The 14,383-nt window shown below is 48.8% G+C and overlaps 1 pseudogene across 1 annotated transcript; it reads right to left on the reverse strand.

The window, feature by feature from the left end:
* Positions 1-7,810: 7,810 nt before the first annotated feature.
* On the reverse strand, positions 7,811-13,165 carry LOC308607670 (serine/threonine-protein phosphatase 2A 55 kDa regulatory subunit B beta isoform-like; annotated as a pseudogene). The gene is made up of 3 exons: positions 13,054-13,165; positions 9,740-10,270; positions 7,811-8,026 (listed from the first exon to the last, which is right to left on the reverse strand). The product of its transcript is annotated as a serine/threonine-protein phosphatase 2A 55 kDa regulatory subunit B beta isoform-like (transcript).
* Positions 13,166-14,383: the final 1,218 nt, after the last annotated feature.

A 14,383-nucleotide genomic window follows, 5' to 3' on the forward strand; every position in this document is an offset into this window, starting at 1 on the left:
GTGTAACCCATGATAAGAACCTCAATCGAATCTTCCACATTTCATTCCACTGTTTTGGCATCAGGTGACAGCCTGAATAGCCGTGGAAATGGATTTGCCAGCCACCTTGCTGAGGCCAAAGGGATGGCAGCCCCAGCCCTCTTGTGATGTGGTGCTTCCTTTTATTGGCCCTAAATGTACCAGTCCAACTACAGAAGGGCCTTCTGTGTCCTGGTATTGCAGAATTTGGAAAGGAGATCTGAGTTCACCTTATGCAAAATACTCGACTCTTCCAACGGCAGGCAAGTAGTCCTCTCCCAGCTCTTTCTTCAGTGAGCAGTGCTTCTCAGGGTGACAAACCCTTGCAGAAACAGCTTGGATTCAAATCCCAGCCCTTCTACATACATGTTCTGAGACCCAAGGGCACGTGACTTCTGGAGCCTCGATTTCCTTATCCGTGCAGTGGAGATAATGTATGTAAAACACCTGGCTTACTGCCGGATTCCTGCCAGGTGCTTCCAACCTGAAAGCATCATAAAACTTACATCCCAAACCTGCTCCTCCCCCTACCTAACTCATGTTAGAAAATGTCATTTCCATTCTTTCATTATTTATATCAAAAACCCTGGAATCATCCTCTCTTACACCCTTATCCCCCGCACCTCCACTCCAGCCTCACTGGCCTCCTCCCACACCTCAGGGCCTTTGCACTTACTATCCCTCTACCTGGAACACTTTGATCAGACACTTAGCAGGTGTGGCCACATGTTACTGCATTGCACGGAATGTGTCCTATCTTCTGCGTATGTGTGATAATGATACGGAGCTGGCAAGTGGCTGCCTTTCCATGATAGAGTGAGAAGAACCTCCAGGCCGTTTCAAGAGACAACCATGCTAGGCTTTTGAGTAGAAATAAGTGAGGAGGGCAGTTTGAAAAGAAAGACCATTTCATCACAAGAAAAACAATTTTTGGGGCTTCCTTGGTGGCGCAGGGGTTAAGAATCTGCCTGCCAATGCAGGGGACACGGGTTCGAGCCCTGGTCCGGGAAGATCCCACATGCCACGGAGCAACTAAGCCTGTGCGCCAGAACTACTGAGCCTGTGCTCTAGAGCCCATGAGCCACAACTACTGAGCCCACGTGCCACAACTACTGAGCCCGTGCGCCTAGAGCCCGTGCTCTGCAACAAGAGAAGCCACTGCAGTGAGAAGCCCGTGCACTGCAACGAAGAGTAGCCCCCTGCTCACTGCAACTAGAGAAAGCCCACACGCAGCAACGAAGACCCAATGCAGCCAAAAATAAATTTAAAAAAAAAGAAAAACAATTTTTTTCTACTTCTTTAGTTTTGTATCTATATGTGATGGTGGCTGTTCACTAAACTTATTGTGACAATCATTTCATGATGTACATAAGTCATTATGCTGTACACCTTAAACCTATACAGTGCTGTAGGTCAGTTATATCTCAATAAAACTGGAAGATAAAAACAAAACAAAAATAAATAAAAAGAGTAAATCCCAAAACCAAATCCTTGCTCTCAGGTGCATGCCAGTGAAAGAGACAAAAAACACAAAACTATATGTCAGAGCTGCTGAGCGTCATGGAGAAATAGAAAGCAGGGTACGAGGATAGAGTGCTAGACCCCAGTGGTGGCAGGGATGCTACTTTATATAGGGAGGTAGGTCAGGGACAGCTGTTCTCTGATAACATGACGTCTGAAACGAAGGTGCAAACCTTGTCACCGTTTGGGGGAAGAGCCTTCCAGGCAGAGAGAACAGTGAGTGAAAATGGCCTGCGGCCAGAACTAGCTTGTTTGCAGAAGGATGACTTGTCAGGCAAAACAGCAGAGTCTCTCTGGGCCTTCTGGGCCTTGCATGACAGGGTGAGAAGATGCCTGCTGCTGAGCCGGCACAGGTGTAGGCCACAATTTCACCAAGGTTTCAACATAATAAGGTGCTTTATGCTGCAGTGAGATTCAGTGTCTTGAGCCTGTGTTTAATGCCTGATCCCAAAGGGCAGGGATTATAACAAAAAGCATTTATTGAGCATTTATGGGGAAGGCACTGGAATGAGAGCATGTTCATTATCACCTTTAATCCTTTCAACCTTGAGGGAGGCCCACCATACAGAGGAGGAGGAGAAAGTGGAGAGGAGGTGAGGGAGTTCTCTGAAAGGCGGTCTGGCTCCAGGACCGATGCTCTCTGCCCCGCCACGCAGGGTTAGCCTGGGCCAGGCGTGCAGTGCTTGATCCTGCCCCTCCTGGCTGACTCCAGGCTCCACCTGCTCCTCTAGTTTGCTTCAGTTAACACTAACTTTCTGTCACCTGCTTCTGGCTTCTTGCTTCATTACCCCATATTTATTGTGTTTCACAGCTTTCCTCCCTGGCCATTAGTTTCCACCTCCTCTGAAGGTGTGGATGTGGGCAGCTGGTTAGTCACTTAGGTAAGACTCTTACCAAACTCACCGTCGCACAGGATCTGGTTCTCAGGTCTTCGGGTCCCCCTGGCCCCAGAGTTAATACAATTTGGGAAGAACCTCATCAAAATGCTGAGAATGGCACATAACCCTGTGTGCCAACTCGTTCACAGCCCTGGAGGCCAACTCGTTCATTTCAAAAGGGGAATGTGACTGCCAAGCAGCAACATTTGACCCACAGACGCTGCTCCCAGGATAGCTGCTCGGAAGGCTCCTCGGTGAGCAAGGGAAAGGGCATGGCCTTAATGGCTCCACCGTGCACAGCTGTGTTAAGCTGCCGTTCCCAATTCCTCGAAATAGTGCCCTGTCTTCTAAAGGGACAGGACGCTGGGTCTGTCCCTCTCATGAAATCACACCAGAGCCCTGCTTTTTAGACTCCCCTCTCTTGGACTCTCCTCTTCTGAAACCACAATATATATATAGGCTTACATTTTCTTGGAAATTTGGATAACCCATTTTTAGCCAAAGCTGCTGCTTTGTAGGTAGCTGATCTCCTCCATCACCGTGGAGTCTTCCAAGTTTTGTTCTCTGGTTTTGCAGGTATCTTGGTGAGGCCTCATGTTTGAGACTCTGCTTTTTTTTTTTTTGTTTGTTTTTTTTTTTTTTTTTGCTGTACGCGGGCCTCTCACTGTTGTAGCCTCTCCCGTTGCGGAGCACAGGCTCCGGACGCGCAGGCTCAGCGGCCATGGCTCACGGGCCCAGCCGCTCCGCGGCATATGGGATCCTCCCAGACCGGGGCACGAACCCGTATCCCCTGCATTGGCAGGCGGACTCTCAACCACTGCGCCACCAGGGAGGCCCAGAGACTCTGCTTTAATATTCATTAGCATAAGACTTTCAGAAAGTTACTTCAACTTCCTCCTCTATCAAACCAGGAACTAACACCTGTTCTCCTCCCAGCGTTGCTCTAAGGATTAAGTCAGTTAACACAATAAAGTCTTCTGAAATTTAGGGGGGAAAAAAGTGTCATGTAAATGCAAAACAGAATTACTCTTTCAGGGCAAGTTTTCCCTAAAACAATAGTTTAAGCAACAGGGAAAGACGGTGACAGTACAGCTGGCCCTGCACATGATCTGCAGCCTACACTGCCCATTCACGCAGCAGCCCAGCATCCCTTGTCAATGGGAGTGTGGTTCCATCAGGTCCAAGAACCACTGCCCTAATAAATACTACCTCAATGTGAAGCCGTCCACAGACTCTGGCTATTGTGTTTCCCTGATCTCCCTGTGCTTTGTCCAGATTTAGTTTTTAGTTGCAGAGTAAATGTGATGCTCTGAAAGGAATATAAGACACAGAGTCACAAGCCCTGGGTTCAAAACTCAGCTCTGCCGTGCATGCTGGGTGACGCTCAGCCAAGTGTCCTCCCCTCTGCCTGAACCCCCCGCCCCCCCACCCCGTAAAATGGGGCTGCTCACATGACCTGCCCTTTAGAGCTGATGTGAGGATGGATGAGGTAACCGAGGTTCAGACAGATTAGCGTGGTGTCTGGCATGCAGAAGACACTCCAATGATGCTTGTTTAAAATAATTGTCATTGATTTGTTTGACGAGAGAAAGCAGTTTATCACTAGTCTTCTCAAAATGCTTGCTTTCTTCAGAGGTTTTAACTTTTGCCTGACAAACCAAGCTCTTTTGTCTGTTAAGAATGTTTTTTATCTTCCTATTCTAACAAAATATTTGGAAGCCAAAATAGATACTGCGTATGTGCGTGGGGGACAGACTTTCTTGGTCACCGTTTTAGCCACCCAGGCAGTGGTGTTTTAGCTCCCCCGTTTCTCAGATGGTAGCAAGGCAAGATTTTACTTTCGCTGTTTCGATCACCCGCATCGATGTTGCAACATCACGTAGTAACAGGTTCCCCAATCTGATTACTGGCTTAGTATCTTATTGACCAGCTGACCCTTTCCACTCCTGTGTCAGAGCAGGAAATACCCTGATAGGTTCTTTTCTTCTCCCACAGATACAAGACTCACCTAAGTTACCAAGTCCTTCTTCCCTGGGGCGCCCCTTATACATATCTCCACACTGACAATCCAGGAGCTGGACAGAAGGACCTGTGGGATTGGAATGTGGGGAAGGGGCTGCACTGGGAGGCCTTTGGTGGTCACACTGCCCAGAGGCTGCATCCCACCTGGCACTGATTCAGCATTTGCATGCTCCCACCTGCCCCATTTGGCTAGAACAGGTGAGAGCTGGTCCTGTGTCCTTGTGGGTCCTACATCTCCTGCCCTCCCCTCGCCGTGCTCCCCATAGGACTGGACACCTCCAGGATGTAGGCCTGGGTTGGCTTCTCCAGCCCCTGGTGACTCATCTCCCCACTGGAAAAAGTATGAAAATTGTGCTTGTTACGTTAACAGATTCCTGAGAGCTGCCCCCGTTGTCCATTGAGGGAGTTTCCATCTTATAATTGGGAAAACAGAGGTGGTAGGTGTGAGGCAGAGAGCCTGAGCTGGGAGCAAAGCTGATCCAGGGTGCAGTCCAAGCTCTCCTCTCCTGGGCTCCGTGAACTTGAGCTGGTTACTTCATCTTCCCAGCCTCACCTTCCACATCTGTAAAAGGAGGATACAAAGCCCATCTTAGAGGGTGGAGTTAGGCCCTTAAAGCATCAAGCACAGCACTGAGCACAACAGGGAGTCAGTAACCGGGGGCTTCTTTATATTTTGACTGTTTAGTGTTTTCAGCAAGTCCTCAGACTAGAGCTGGGTCCCAGCACTGAGCTGACTGAAGCATGACTGCAGAGGCCCTAGCAGCACCGGCCACAGAAGGGGGATTCAGGTGTCTCCACCCGACTCCTTGGGGGCAGCAATTCCCCCATCCCCCACCCCCCATAAAGCCCAGACAGTAAATATTTTAGGTTTTGCAGGCTATGTTGTCTCTGTTACAAGTCTCACCCTGCCAGCACGGCAGGAAGATAGCCACAGATGATATGTAATTGAATGACTGTGGCCGTATTCCAGTTAAAGTTTATTTGCAAAAATAGGCAGTTTGCCAGCCCCTTCATGACTCTCAAATTTTGGCTCACACCAGAATCGCCTGGGGGGTGTCTTCCAACACACCTTGCTGGGCCTCACCCCCAGTGCTTCTGACTCTGTGGGTCTGGGATGGGCCTGCATTTGCGTTTCTAACAACTTCTGGGTGACACTCCTGCTGCAGGCCTGGGAACCATTTTGAGAACCACCAAAGCTTTTCCCTCTCCCTTCTTTCTCTGTGCAGCTGAAACACTTTATTCCTACTGCAAAAGAGCATTTATTGTGTTTTACTATGGTTAGCGGTTTGTGTGTGGGTCTCTGGGATCCGTTCTTAATCATCTTCCTACCCGAATGCCCGACAGTAGCCACTGCTCATCATGAGCACTGGACTCAAGGGAGGTCACGGGCACAGAAGCCCTGGGTCCCAGCTCTGGTCCTTGGTGGACATTTCTCTCTGGAGCTCTGTGCAACCCCCTGTCATGGAGGAGAGGAAAAGGGACTTTGCCCCGCTGCCTGTCCAGAAACAGATCAGGAGAGGAGACATTCCCTGCTCAGACTAGACCTTGAACCTGCACTGTTTTCTAAGGAAATGAAACAAGGGTTGGGGGTTTGGTTTGTTTTAATTTTGTTATTTTTTGCTTTGTGATGTATGAGTGTGGGGGGTTGAATCCAGACAGCTGACTGCTGTGGAAAACCACTATTTCTGAGTTGCAGAGACTAAGAAGGCATTTAAAATGACCTGCAGTCAGGGTTTTTCCTCAGATCAGGCAGAATCCAGTTTGCTCCTGATAAAAATAAATCATATTTGATGGGCTTCCCTGGTGGCGCAGTGGTTGAGAATCCGCCTGCCAATGCAGGGGACATGGGTTCGAGTCCTGGTCGGGGAAGATCCCACATGCCGCAGAGCCACTGAGCCCCTGCACCACAAATGCTAAGCCTGTGCTCTAGAGCCTGCGAGCCACAACTGCTGAGCCCGCGTGCCACAACTACTGAAGCCCGAGCGCCTAGAGCCCGTGCTCCACAACAAGAGAAGCCACCACAATGAGAAGCCCGCGCATCACAACGAAGAGTAGCCCCCACTAGCCGCAACTAGAGAAAGCCTGCGCGCAGCAACAAAGACCCAACGCAGCCAAAAATAAATAAAAATAATAAATTTATTTTAAAAAATAAAAATAAATAAATAATATTTGAAACCTTCCCTATCCTGAGTGGCATGAGTAACAACTCCTGGGTCCAACTCCCTCTTTTGGAACTTAGTGCCTTACAACTGGTTTTTATCCTGAGGACGCTGCGAGTAGATAAGAGGCAGGTGTGGACCCACATGTGCTTTCCCACCTCTTCTTGCTGGTGGGCACAGAGGAGGCCCCGCAGGAGCTCACCAGAGACAGGGAGCCACTTAGTCCTGGGCTGGTGTAACAATGACCCTCCTCTTCCCAACTCCCAGGCCTCTCCGATGCAAGCTTACATGGGAATTCCTTTTGATCTGTGAAGTTTCAAGACCATCCATACCTAACCTTCCGTGCCTCACTCTCTCCTTTCCAAACTAACAGACAAACAGGGAGAAAGGACTCCTTCCCCTCCCCATCTTGATGTGCTCTGTGAACACTGCCCAAGGTCCAGACATTTGCTGCTCATCTAGACTGCAGTGCAGAAAGCTATGAACTACGACCCAGTAACCTGGAGCACGTGAAGTTAGCACGGCAAGGGAGCAGGAGTGACCCGAGTGGCTTAGAACTCCTTCTGATATTCCCTGTCCCTGCCACCTCGTTACCCCTGCCTGCCAATCAGTTTTGCATCAATAAACTTTATGTTCCGGGCTTTGCCAGATGAATGAAAGGCGAGCAGCTAAAGACTGATCTCTGACCTCAGCACGTAAACAGCCTACAGATTGGACTTGACAGTTAATAAAGGAAAGGCCTCGCAATTCTCTGATGCCTTTTTGCCTTAATTAGATTGAGCATTCATAAGCTTTGGGGAAATCTTCAATTTGAAGAGGAAGACCCCACAAGACAGGAATTCACATCTCTACGCATTCATCCGTTCAGACTGCCTGCCCCTCAGTCTATACTCACTGACACGGGTGCCACCTTATTACCTGTGCTCAGCGCTGTGCTAACGGCTCTCGAGCACAGGGGCTGTAAGAATGCCAGAAGTCCGCAACCATACTCTCCTGGAAGACAGCGTCCAGCTCGGCAGTCAAGCACATGCTTCGCTTCAGACAAATCTAAGCTTGAATCCTGATTCTGCCGGGTGACCTTTGGCAAGTTATTTAACCTGTCTGCCCTCAGTTTCCTCTTGGGGTTAATAATACCAACTGCCAAGGGTTGTCATCAGGACTAAGTGAGACCATCTGTGTGAGGCTTGCAGCACAGAGCCTGGTGCTTAGCAGTCACGCCAGACGTGGAAGTCCCAGCACAGCGCTCGTGGCCCGCCGGGCCGGCTCGCAGGGGCTGAGAGGCTCCTCCCCTTGCCCTGGCCTCCTGCCTGCCTCTGGGGAGCCCGTGATGATACGCATGGTCTCTGCCTTCAGCGGCCTGAGAGGCCTACTGTTGACAATGCTTTTAGTTTCTTCATCTATAAAATGGGGTAGTGGTGATAATCCTCCCTGGAGGATCAGGGAAAAGCCTAGCACAGAAGCCTGCAAATGCACTTTGCCGAAGGAAACGACTCTGGGAATATTAGATGCCGGTAGCAGCCTCTGGCTTGTCATCGGATGCCACGGCCCCTGCAGGCTGTCTTTAATAATAGATATTTTAAAATTCCTGAACCCGCTTCAAGCTATATTTGCTCACACACGGAGGTTTATTCAGTGTTAATCACATTAATGTGCTGTTTCATTTCACGCTGTGCAATGCCAGCTTCAGCGAGAGCCCAGAGACAGAATTTACGCTCAAAGGGACCTCGTACTGCGTTTACCCAAGTGTCGTCAAGGCATCTCAGCGCCCCAGCAACCTCCGGGCCACCCCCCTGCTCCCCCAGGGGTGCCCTCGAGCCTTAAGCAGTCTTCCTTTCAAGTGTCTCTCTGTATCTCTTGGTTTTTACCCTCAATTAGGAACCTCTTAGGCAAGTGTCCAATTTTTACTAGCCATCTTTAATCCTTTGACAACCCAGACACGTGCTATTCAGTAAAAGCTCTCCATCAGGTATCATAAGGGACCCTGAGTGAACAGGAGTTTGCAGGGTCCTTTGATTGCCCCCGGTTCAATCCCCTCATGTTACAGATGGAAAGACTGAGTAGCAGAGGGGTAAGGACTTAAACCTCTCCCCTGTTGGCTCTTTCCCTAAGCTGATGAATAATCGCCATTCAGATCTTAAACACCAAACAAATCTGCCAGTTTTTCTTTGGCTCTGTGCCTCAATCTGCTTGAAACAACCACTTGCCCTCCTGACTCTTGTCAGCTGAGAGCCTCAGATCCTACTTCCTGAGGGGGTGCCCCCCCCGCACTGATCCCAGGGCCCAGCGCAGCACCTCAGTGCGGTGTCCCCTCCAAGCTCGGGGCCACCCGCCAGCCAGCCTTCCCAAGGACTTTTTCCGGCACCTCTCACCCCTTTCTTACAACATCAATTTCTCCCTTTCCACGGGAACATTCCTGTCAACATACACGCTTGCTCTCATTTTAAACATTTTTGTGTAAAACCCTCCCTTGACCTCACGATCCCCTCCAGGTACTATACTATTTCTCTCCTTGAAAACTTGGCTGTTTCCACTTCCTCTACAGCCGCTGTTAACTTTTTTTTTTTTTTTTTAGAGTAAACGGTGTTTATTTTTTGTTGAATTTTTTCAATCAAATGGAATTGCTTAATTTAAAAAAACTTCTCTCTTTTCTCTTTAAATACTACAGACAATTTCATTTTACCTCAGCAGACACCTAGAAACAAAACACTGGACCCACCAGAGAAAACAGGGCAATAAAAGCATCAGAAATTCAAGTCAACTGTGGAAGACCTACTGTTAGCTGGCAGCTCTCAATTCTAAACAGAAGTGTCCCAGAACCTATCGGGTTTGACAAAAGTTTCTTAGAACTCGGGATTTGGGAAAGTTGGACTCCAACTGAATTCTATTACAAAGAGGGAAATTAAGGTCGATGCATCAAATGAACACCCAAAGAAACATTTAAAAAACGTGTTTGAGGGACTTCCCTAGCAGTTCAGTGGTTAAGACTCTGTGATTCCACTGCAGGGTACATGGGTTTGATCCCTGCTCGGGGAACTAAGATCCTACATGCCATGCGGCCAAAAAATAAAAAAATTTTTAACAAGTGTTTGACTAAAACTCAGTATGTGAGATTATTAAGTAATAACGTGTCCTCCTAGTTACTTTGTCCTGGAATATATATAGGTTATTTGTAGCCGTCACTGCTACAATATTTTCTGAAAGATGCCAAGCTGTATGCAAGATTTTTTCGCTAAAGTCCAGACTGTCGACACTGATCTCGTCCTTTCTCTGCTTGCCCCTCATGCACACTGCTCAGTTTTAGGATAGCTTGGGGTTGGCTGTTTTCCCTCGAAGCCTCAAGAGTAACATCACACTTGCTATTTTGGTCAAACATCCTGAAGAAGTTGTTGTAGGAGCCCGTCATGATGACACTGTCTGACCCATTCCACACACACTTAGATTTATCAAAAATGCAGTCAGTTTTGTAGAGGGAGCACAGCTTGCTGCAGAGGTAGCTGTGAACCAGGTAAGTCTCAGTGGGGCGGTTTTCCATGTTGAGATCCCAAACTTTGATGGTCAGATAGTCTCTGGTCATGATATACCTCCCACTGTGGCTGAACTTCACATCCGAAATCGGAGAGATAATTTCAGAGAATAACGACCTGTTGCTTGGATCTTCCGGCTCTTCAAAAACTGGTCATGGGGCTTCCCTGGTGGCGCAGTGGTTGAGAGTCCACCTGCCGATGCAGGGGACATGGGTTCGTGCCCCGGTTTGGGAGGATCCCACATGCCGCGGAGCGGCTGGGCCCGTGAGCCATGGCTGCTGAGCCTGCGCGTCTGGAGCCTGTGCTCCGCAACGGGAAAGGCCACAACAGTGAGAGGCCTGCGTACCGCAAAAAAAAAAAAAACTGGTCATGGAGGGTCTCCGGGGAGGCAGGGGGTGTGGGGGGCAGCTGTGGCTCACTGTGCGGGCAAGGACACTGGTGGCAGAGGTACTGGGGCCCAGTCATCTGTGTGAGCTCTCTTGGAGGCCGCCACCCCCGCGCCACCCAACAGCCTGCAGGCTCCAGTGCTGGGACGCCTCAAGCCAAACAACAAACAGGGTGGGAACACTGCCCTGCCAGTTCACTCTTTCTAATGTTTTTTCCTTTTTTTTTAATTTTTATTTTTAAAATTTATTTATTTTATTTTTGGCTGCCTTGGGTCTTCGCTGCTGCACGCAGGCTTTCTCTAGTTGTGGCGAGCAGGGGCTACTCTTCGTTGCGGTGAGCGGCTTTCTCATTGCAGTGTCTTCTGTTGTTGCGGAGCACGGGCTTTAGGAGCGCGGGCTTCAGTAGTTGTGGCACGTGGGCTCAGTAGTTGCTGCTCGCGGGCTCTAGAGCGCAGGCTCAGTAGTTGTGGCGCACAGGCTTAGTTGCTCCACGGCATGTTGGATCTCCCTGGAGTGGGGCTCGAACCCATGTCCCCTACACTGGCAGGCAGATTCTTAACCACTGCACCACCAGGGCTTCTGCAGTGGAAATGTGGAGTCTTAACCATCCGACTGCCAGGGAAGTCCCTAGGAAAAATTTAAGCCTACAGGAAAGTTGAAAAAGTGTTAAAACAGCCCCCCACCTAGATTTTCCAATTAGCATTTTGCCACATATGTTGTATCTCTCTAATAGATAACGTACCTATATAAAAACTATGTATATACCTATATATAACATAAATACAATTTATATAAATATTACATATATTATATGTAATATATACAGATATATATGTATAGTTTCTTATTGTTGAACCACTGGAAAACTTTCAGGCATCTTGCTCCCTCACCCCTAAATACTACAATACTACAACATGTGTCTCCTAAGAACCAGACCTCTCTTACGTAACTGAAACTGCACAACTCAGATGGGACTCGAACCCATGGGCTGGGACTCAAGCCCACTGTCTTTTTTTTTTTTTTTTCCCACTGTCTTTTAATTGAGATCACACACCTGGTCTCAGGACTTAATGAAGCTCAGATTCTTTATGTCTCTGTGCAGAAGTAATTCAGCAAGAGGCAAAGTGATAGGTAAGAAGTGGATTTATTTAGAGAGATACACATTCCATAGACAGAATGCAGTCTGCCTCAAAAGGCGAGAGCGACCCCAAAATATGGGGTGGTTAGTTTATTTATTTATTTTTTTTCTGCCGCATGGCTTGCAGGATCTTAGTTCCGCGACCAGGTATTGAACCCAGGCCAAGACAGTGAAAGCGTGGAGTCCTAACCACTGGACTGCCAGGGAATTCCCTGGGGTGGTTAGTTTTATGGGCTGGATAATTACATAGGCTAATTATGCAATTACCCAGCCCATAAAAAGTGGGAGGATTATTCCAACTATTTGGTGGGGGAGGGCAGGGGTTTCCAAGAATTGGGCCCCTGCCCACTTTTTGGCCTTTTATAGTTAGCCTCAGACCGATCATGGTGCCCACGAGTGTGCCATTTAGATGCTAATGTATTACAATGAGCATATAATGAGGCTCAAGGTCTACTGGAAGTGGAATCTTCCACCATCTTGGGCCTAATCAGTTCTAACCAGTTTTTGTGGATCTTCAACAGCTATGTCATTCTTTTAAAGGTTGTGCCCTGCCCTCTTCCCTCCTGTTTCTTGTTTTTTGCCGCACCACATGACATGTGGAATCTTAGTTCTCCCACCAGGGAATGAAACCCCGCCCCCAGCAGTGGAAGTGTGGAGTCTTAACCACTGGATCGCCAGGGAAGTCCCTTCCCCCTGTTTCATAACCACAGACCATTATCACACCCAAGAAATTAAATGCTGATACAATAATCTAATATAAAGTCCATTTTCATATTTCTTCATTTGCCCCCAAAAGGTCCTCCACAGCTACTTTTTAATCCAGCTTTCATTCAGGGAAGAGGCCCAGCCCAATTTAACTTCCAGATCCACCACTCCACCCAGAGTGTTCAAAGTCAGGGTGACTTCTTTACCAAATCTAAAAAGCCCTCTCTGGCCTTGGCAGGGGGGTAACCCAGGGCAGTCTGCAATGTGCGCTTCTGGGTCAAAACACATTCAGTTTCCCCCCTCCTTCCTTGCTCCGTCCCCTCTACCAGTCCTGTGAATGTTGGGGGACCTCAGGCTTTTGTGCTGGGCCCCTCCTCTCCAGTTCCCAGGTGGTCTCATCTAGGCTGGTGGCTTTAACACCAGCTGCACGCTGATGCCACCCATATTTCCAGCATCCAAGCTCTGACATCCCCCAACTCCAGACTGATGTAACCCACTGCTTTCTTCTCAGCACCTCCCCTGTGACGGGCCATCAACACCTCAAACTTAACATGTCCAAACTGAGGTCTTAACGTCATCCCTTCTCTCCCATCTCAATAACAGCATCCCCTCACCTATCATCTGCCCTGATTCCACCCTTCCCTCACCAGCCCCCCAACCACTGGGTCTTGTCTGGACCCCTGCTCCCTGCATCTTCCCCACCGCCTCTGACGTCTGGTCCACCCTCAGGGGTCTGCATAGCGCGGGAGCCTCCAAACTGCTCCTTACGCTTGCCTCCCCACCCCCCGCCGCCCCCCAGCACATTTTCCAGCATTGCTAATCTTTTAAAATTGTAATTCAGGTCAGACCACTCCCTCTTTTAAGACCCTCCAACAGCTTCTCCTTGTAATGAGAAAACTCCCAACTCAGCGGGGTTTCTGAGGCCCTTGGTGGTCTAGTCCTGGCTTTCTCCAACCTACTCCACCATTCTTTCCGGTGACCCTACCCTGGCCTCCATTTAGTTCCTTAAATGCCCAGGCATTACCCCCTTGGGTCTTTTGTTTCTACAGGCTCTCGCCTCTGGCTGCTACGCCCTTACCCTGGGTCTCAAGGTCGGCCTGCCTGGCGTAGAGCGGCCCCCGGCTGTAAGCTCACGCCGCCCTCTCCAGGCAACCTCCTGGGGAGGGCTCTGATTGGCCTGGCTGGTGTCACATGAACACCCTTGTCCAATCATCTGTGGCCAAGAACAGGTCACTGGGAGGAAAACACAGCTGCCAGGAGTTGCACTGGTTCCCTTGGGGGTTGGAGGGTTGGGGCGGAGGAGCAGTTTTGGGGGAAGAAGGTGGGCAATGTCTCTAAGTCTCTGCTCAGCCTTCAGTGCGCTCGGCCTCGCAGCAGCGCTTAACCTATTGGGAACTACCCCTTTTATTTTTCCAATAAAATGTTGTCTATTTTAGCCAAAAAGGGCAATATATACTTACTGATAAAAGAGTTAAAAAATACAGAAAATGACAAGGAGAAAAAAAACAGGATTACACCAGCTGAGGACAACCACTGTTAGCCTCCATCGGCTCTCTTGTCGCCTCCCTGGTCAATCTCCAGCCATGAACCTTAAATGGATCCTCACCTTCCACCGCTTCTGCCTTTTGTGTATCTGGATTCTTTCTCCCATTTTTTTTTTTTTTTCGGCTTTCACTGAGATATCACCCACTGCAATGGCTTCCACCAACCACCACATTTATGCTGGTGATTCCCTAACTGAAATCCTTTCCTACCAATTTATTGGTTTCAGATTTGTATCTGGCTGCTGGATGGCTCCACAGGATGGCCGTGGGTGGCTCAAACTGGGAGGCTCTCCTTCCATACCCTGAAATCTCTTCCTTCTTCTCTGGATTGAAGCCCTAATTATGGCATTGATGAAGTAAAATTCATATTCTCTGGCAAGACGAGAAAAATTTAAACAAAATTTTTTCTTTGCCTATTTGGGCCTCCTCTCTCCCCTTTAGTGTGTAGTATGCATCTGCATTAACCAGACCTTCTTAAGCGATAGCCT

This window comes from Mesoplodon bidens, assembly GCF_964165515.1.
Source record: "Mesoplodon bidens genome assembly, chromosome: 19".
Lineage (NCBI taxonomy): Eukaryota > Metazoa > Chordata > Mammalia > Artiodactyla > Ziphiidae > Mesoplodon > Mesoplodon bidens.